The 6000-nt window shown below is 31.4% G+C and overlaps 1 protein-coding gene across 1 annotated transcript in view; it reads right to left on the minus strand.

The window, feature by feature from the left end:
* Positions 1-1430, minus strand: part of LOC117169024 (calponin homology domain-containing protein DDB_G0272472-like) — a 128777-nt gene extending 127347 nt beyond the window's left edge. Inside the window, exon 1 of the mRNA XM_033355082.1 lies at positions 484-1430. The gene's annotated coding sequence lies outside the window, so the exon portion shown is untranslated. The remainder of the gene's footprint in view (positions 1-483) is intronic.
* Between the last annotated feature and the right edge of the window lie 4570 nt (positions 1431-6000).

Genomic DNA, 6000 nt, shown 5'->3' on the forward strand with positions numbered 1-6000 from the left:
AGCGTGGTCTCCTCTACGTATTTCCTTATTTTCAGACCTCAGAATCTGATTTTAGCTCGAATTTAAGTTTTCAAAAACTTTGGAAAAGGAAGCAGTTATTTGAAATTTTTGTTTCATATTGAAAATTATTTTTCACTCGCGCTAGTCCAATAAAAATCAGATCATTTTCTCAAATTGTCGGTGCCAACGATACATCTATTCTGTTAGATATGCCGACAATATGCCATTGTCATAAGCAGTTTTTCTTACGAGCTTTGTCATGAATTATGACGACCAGATTCAAATCCACGTGGGCCAATAAGATTGGCAATATGACACTAATATTACGTAATTACGTTAAATTTCTCCAAGAGTGTACAGCTGCATGGGTTTTCTGTTCTTGGTCAAAACAATCTATATATATATATATATATATATATATATATGTATATGTATATCAGCTTAATTTCTATTTTTTCTTGAAAATGTATCGCTTTCACCAACCTGCGTGCCAGCGTGTGTCTTCGAGAGCAGCGAACGTTCTTCCGCCTTTCCTCAATTTTTCCGCCTGAATCGGATTCTTCGTTACCGTACCTTCCTCACAAGGTCGACAATATGTCCCAATTATTACACTCTAGCTCGCGCATGTTCTTCGCACGAAAGGACACTTCGAGTTTAAAACTCGTATCACGAGTCTGTCCTTAGCTGATTTTCTTTCATCATCGATCTGACCTCTCGATCATCGATGCTGCATTGCTATACAACTGATAACTCCACCTGATAACGACCACTTTCTACCTGATGCAATCTTTGCATACAATTTTTGGCACAGAGTTATATAACAATAAGTATTTTGAAATTAGAGTTTCGAAAGTGCTTTGTAGTGTGACAAAAGTGTCCCCTCTGAACCATTCGAAAATTACAACTCTTGTGAGGAAAAAATAGTTAACTTTCACTGTTTTATAGCAGTTTTGATGACATCATGATAGATTATTCCTGACTTGATAGAGTCCTGCCAATGTGGATGAAAGTACTATGATGAAAGCTCTGATGAAACTTGAGTAAAATAAAATATCCTCAATGCCGGAACATTTCATTTTTGCAGGAGACACTCACAGTAAACACATTTTTCATCAAACTGCACTGCACCCACTCCACTCTAAGTTGACAGTATTTCTTAAGAATAAAATGGGAATCGTTGTGTAAATAGAAGATGGGCTGTAAATTAAAAATGGAAATATAAATTGTATTTGGAAAATGAAATGGATGCAAATTGGTATTCGAGTGAATTTAATTTAAAATTGAGAAGACTATGTGGTCCTTTTTGAGTTGAAGAGGGTAGTTTATGGTTACAACACTGTCTTTTAAAATCATGATTCCGGGGAGGATTAGCAAGGACTTTTCACTCGCGCACGTTGAATTTATATAGTCGGAAAGTCGTGTTTGCCAACCTCCTTGAGAGGAAGCGATCGTAAGACTAAAGTTGTCTGAGACTGGTAGCTGGAACGTGCATGCGTTTCTTATCCCTTCTGTCTCAACCAGGGTCTTGAGTAGGTATGACCGGTGTCCCCTCTGTTGTCCAAAGAACGGGCCAGAGGATTCGATTGATCGATTGATTGATACCCTAACTTCTTTCAAAGACCATTGGATTTAAAAAGTGTTTGCTCTGAAAAAAATCGCTCGTTTATTCTGTCCATCAGAGTCCAATTCCATATCGCCTCATTCAAGAATTGATAATAAGTTACTACGATATTCAAACTTAGAGGTTCCAGGTCAGGAATAAACAGAATTGTTAGGTAAATAGTGTTAGGTATTAGGTAAGATATTGTGGTAAAATATTTTTCACTAATTTTTAAAATTGTGGGATTTACGTCAGTTTAAAGTTTTTTTTTTAAATTCTTTACCTTGGGATGCTTAGCACAAATTTAAAAAAAATTATATTTGTGCGGTAGAATTCAATACTCTTTTTTCTATAAAAATAAATCCAACAATATTGTAGATTTCGAGTAAAAAATATAAAAACATGTTGATTTTTGTTTTAAACTTGTATATTTTTATCATTTGCAAGTTATTCACTATGATTTTATATTCCATTAAAAAATAATAACTTTGAACCCTTTTATATTTGCTGAACTAAACACTGTTCAGATAGTTGTCTTGCTAAAAATCAAATCTTTGAAAAATATTGTTTTTTATGATTTTGAGAACAAATAAATTTGCCGATGAACTTTATCTTACTATCGTCTCTTACCAATTTTTTAAAAATGGTCGAACATTAATAAATGAAAGCTGCATTTTTCGGAAAATATATTTTCTCCAACCCTACTGTTTCTATACATAAAAAAGTCCATTGCTGAAAGTTTTAACGAATAAATAAACTATGAGCTTTTGAAATCCACCTATTTTTTAAAGAAGCATCCTCTATGCGGAAGCAAAATTGGTGAGAAGCGAACGTAAGAAACAATTCAGTTGCAAAAACTATTGTTAAAATAATCACTTTTGGTAAGTTTTAAACTTTTTTCGGAAAAACCCCATGCTTTTTTTTCTTTCATAGAAAATTACTGATAATATTTTTTTCAATCCGTAAGATCATAGAAAACTTTTTTCCAGAGACATGATTTTTTGCACGACAAACAGGTTGAGCTAAAGCCCACAGTGGTCCAGCAATGAATTTTCGCGGACAAATTCTTCCAGAGAGTATATTTCCTAACCATTTCACGATTTTGCTCCGAAATAGTCTGCATTAAATTCCTAGAAATCATGAGAAAGTCAGTTTTTAATTTGTTTTTGCGTTTGATAATACTTAATAAATTATAACGGCAAAATGGTTGATAACAATAATATGATTTTTTATCTCTAAATAAATCTCTTAAATGAAGTCATGTGGTCAAAACTAATAAAGACAGACTTCGAAATCAAAAATATTCTACTAGAAATTGTATTTCATTATTATAAAAAATGTATTTAATCATATTCAATAATATGTCAGTATGCTATAGAAAAAAATGATTTTGTCTCAAAATCTTCGTAATTTCTTATTAGAATAGTATTTTAACTAAAAATGGTCATGATTATAAATTTTATAAACAACTTCTAAATTTTAAGCCTCATATCTTATTTGTTGACACCCGCTTAAGCATTACTTATACTCCATGACAAGTAAAGGGGTTGAGACAAAAATGGTCTAATACATGGATTATATCTAGTTTTCCCATATAATCAAGTGGTACTGTTAGCTTTTTCGTACCAGACTTTAATACAAAAAATGTTTAAGCAATAAACAATTTTAATTATTTTTCTGCCCATGAGGCTCAAAAGGTTAAAAAAATTGTTTATAGCTTTATAGCTTATTTATCATTTTTCAAATGATGACCATTCTTCGTTATTATTTCCATTATAACAATAAATTACAAGGACTATAAGACAAAATCTTTTTTTCTACAGCAAGCTGATACACTGAAGCATTGCCTTAAATTAATTGTTTATAATAATAAAATACAATTTTCAATAAAATATTTGTGATTTTTAAGTTTGTATTCATTACTTCTGAATATCAATGACTTTATTTAAAAGTTTAATTCAGAGATAATAAAATTATATCGTCGAAAAGAACAATTTTGCCGCTGTATTTGTTGAAATCAAGGCTGTAAGAACATAACTAGATAACCAACAAAATGGGAATTTTGCAGAAGGGCGAAAAAAAGTTCCAGAAAATTAAAAATACCATTGAAATATAAGACAAAAGTCAACAACCGAGATGAAGTATCGCTAATTTAATAAATAAAAATTTGATTAGAAAAAAGAATCCAGATTCGAAAAAAAGATGTGTCAGTGGACAATCTCAAAGTCACACTGGCCATAAATTGGAACAGACGTGGCTGCGAATAGCGATAAAAAAATGTAATCATCAGTTCAAATAGAACATTAAAACCTTCTTTTAAGATATTGAGTTTAAGACTGCGGGATAAAAAAGTTTTGTCTTAGAAATAGCAAATTCCGAGTAAATAATCCAACAATTTTTAGGTAAAAATTTCACAGGTTTTGAAAGTCGGCTTTCGGCAGATATTGATATTCCTGACTTGGAATCTCCCTTATGTGTTGAGTTTTTCAAACTTAGCTGTCTGGGCAACCTAATTTACGAAAAATTAATCCTTAAGATTTTGTTTAGAGCTTATATAAGATATATGAAAGAGTATTCAAGGAAATTCGATGATGATGAGAAATTTTTTTTTCAAAAGGTGTTGGCAGAAAACATTCAGAAAAATTTTAATATTTCATCTTCTTTAAGGACTTTTCATATGAAATATTCATTATCGATTTTTATCCTTATTTTATTAAGAAACAATTTTTAATATGTGTTCAGAAGTTTCAAAATTGACGCTTTGAAAGATCGATGATTTAAGGTGAAAGTTGATGTTATTAAATCATTCTACACCAGCATCGCCCAAATTAATTTTAACAGTATCTAATTAATTAATTAAAGTTTTAGAGAATTTTATTGTTTAGTAACAAAATGATATTATAGTCTGTAAAATACCATCAAGTTATAGTATTTCCCAATACTATGGGACCTAATCAAGTTTAATTAAAGGTGCTTGCATATATGATTCTATGTTTGATTATAGTTCCCAAGCGTGGCCCTTATTTTTCACTTTTAGAATTCCTTTGCTCTTAACCTTCAGTTTTATTCGAACGCCCAAAAAAAAATCTCAAAATTTGAGCGAAATTAGTTAATATATTTAGGGGTCGTGCTAATACTATAAAGCTTCAAATTGATTCAACATGGGGAAAAGTCAGCTTTTTGTAAATCTAATATTAAAACACAATTTCACGTTATAAATAATACCGTATCTCAGTATATTGTTCAGAATTCGCCACAGAATAAGAATAAATTATGCATTTTTAGAGTAGCTGACGAATTCTGAACAATATACTCAAATACCGATATATTTGTAACATATATCGTATTTAAATATCAGATTCCCAAAATGCTACATTTTTCTATGTTAAATCAATGAAAACTTCATTGAAACCTAAGAAAAATCCACCAAGTATAAATAGTATAAAGAGTATAAATATAAATAAAATATAATATAAAATAATACAAGTATAAATAAGAACCACCCTAACGGTTCCCTGTTTTCATAACAAAATTTAAAATCATCGCTTCAGCCCTTTGTGAAAAAAAATCAATTCTTGTTTTCTAAACATTAGGGTATGAGCACCAATTCTCGCCTCCTCCTAATTGTTTGCACCCTTCTCTAATTTCTAAGATAATATTTTTTTAGCATGTTCATTTATACCGTCATTTTTACATATAGTGCATAAATTAATTACCTAGTTAAATAAAACAATTATCCAAAATAATACAAATTCACCTTGGTTTTTGGCATGCTAATAACACAGCCACACAACAAAAAAGTGTGCGGATCTGGTAACAAGAAACACGTATTTCTATGCATTTTGGGGCGCTGAATTCAAATTCGGTATCAAAAATCACCCATCACGTCATGGTTGAGCCATAACCTCTAAAAATGACGAAAAATCATGCACTGAGGCAAATAAATGTGAAAATAATGCCAGTGATGCAAATTTTCACTTCAAAAACATGTCGACAACTGTGAAGGATCAACCCATGCCTGATATCAACTTATTTAACATAACTTTACCCAACAGAACCTGACCTCACCTAACCTGAATTAACAGAAATTTATTGAACTACACGTAAAGCTCTGGAAGCATATTTTCCCAGTAGCAAATGTGTACTACATCGAATAGGTCAACTCGAGCCTAACCTAGATATAAATCTAACCTAGCCTAACCTAACCTAACCTCACGAAACACAATTAGAATGATTGTGTTGTCCCGTTGTGTTTGCGGTACCGTTTGAATCAGCATGGGCTTAACCTGCAAAGAGGTCAAACCTATTCTAACCTAAAAAACCTGACCTAACCTAACCTAACTTCACGTAACACAATTAAACTCATTGTGTTGTCCCGTTGTGTTTGCGGTAACGTTTCA

Source organism: Belonocnema kinseyi, chromosome 3 (assembly GCF_010883055.1).
Source record: "Belonocnema kinseyi isolate 2016_QV_RU_SX_M_011 chromosome 3, B_treatae_v1, whole genome shotgun sequence".
NCBI classification, from domain to species: Eukaryota; Metazoa; Arthropoda; class Insecta; order Hymenoptera; family Cynipidae; genus Belonocnema; species Belonocnema kinseyi.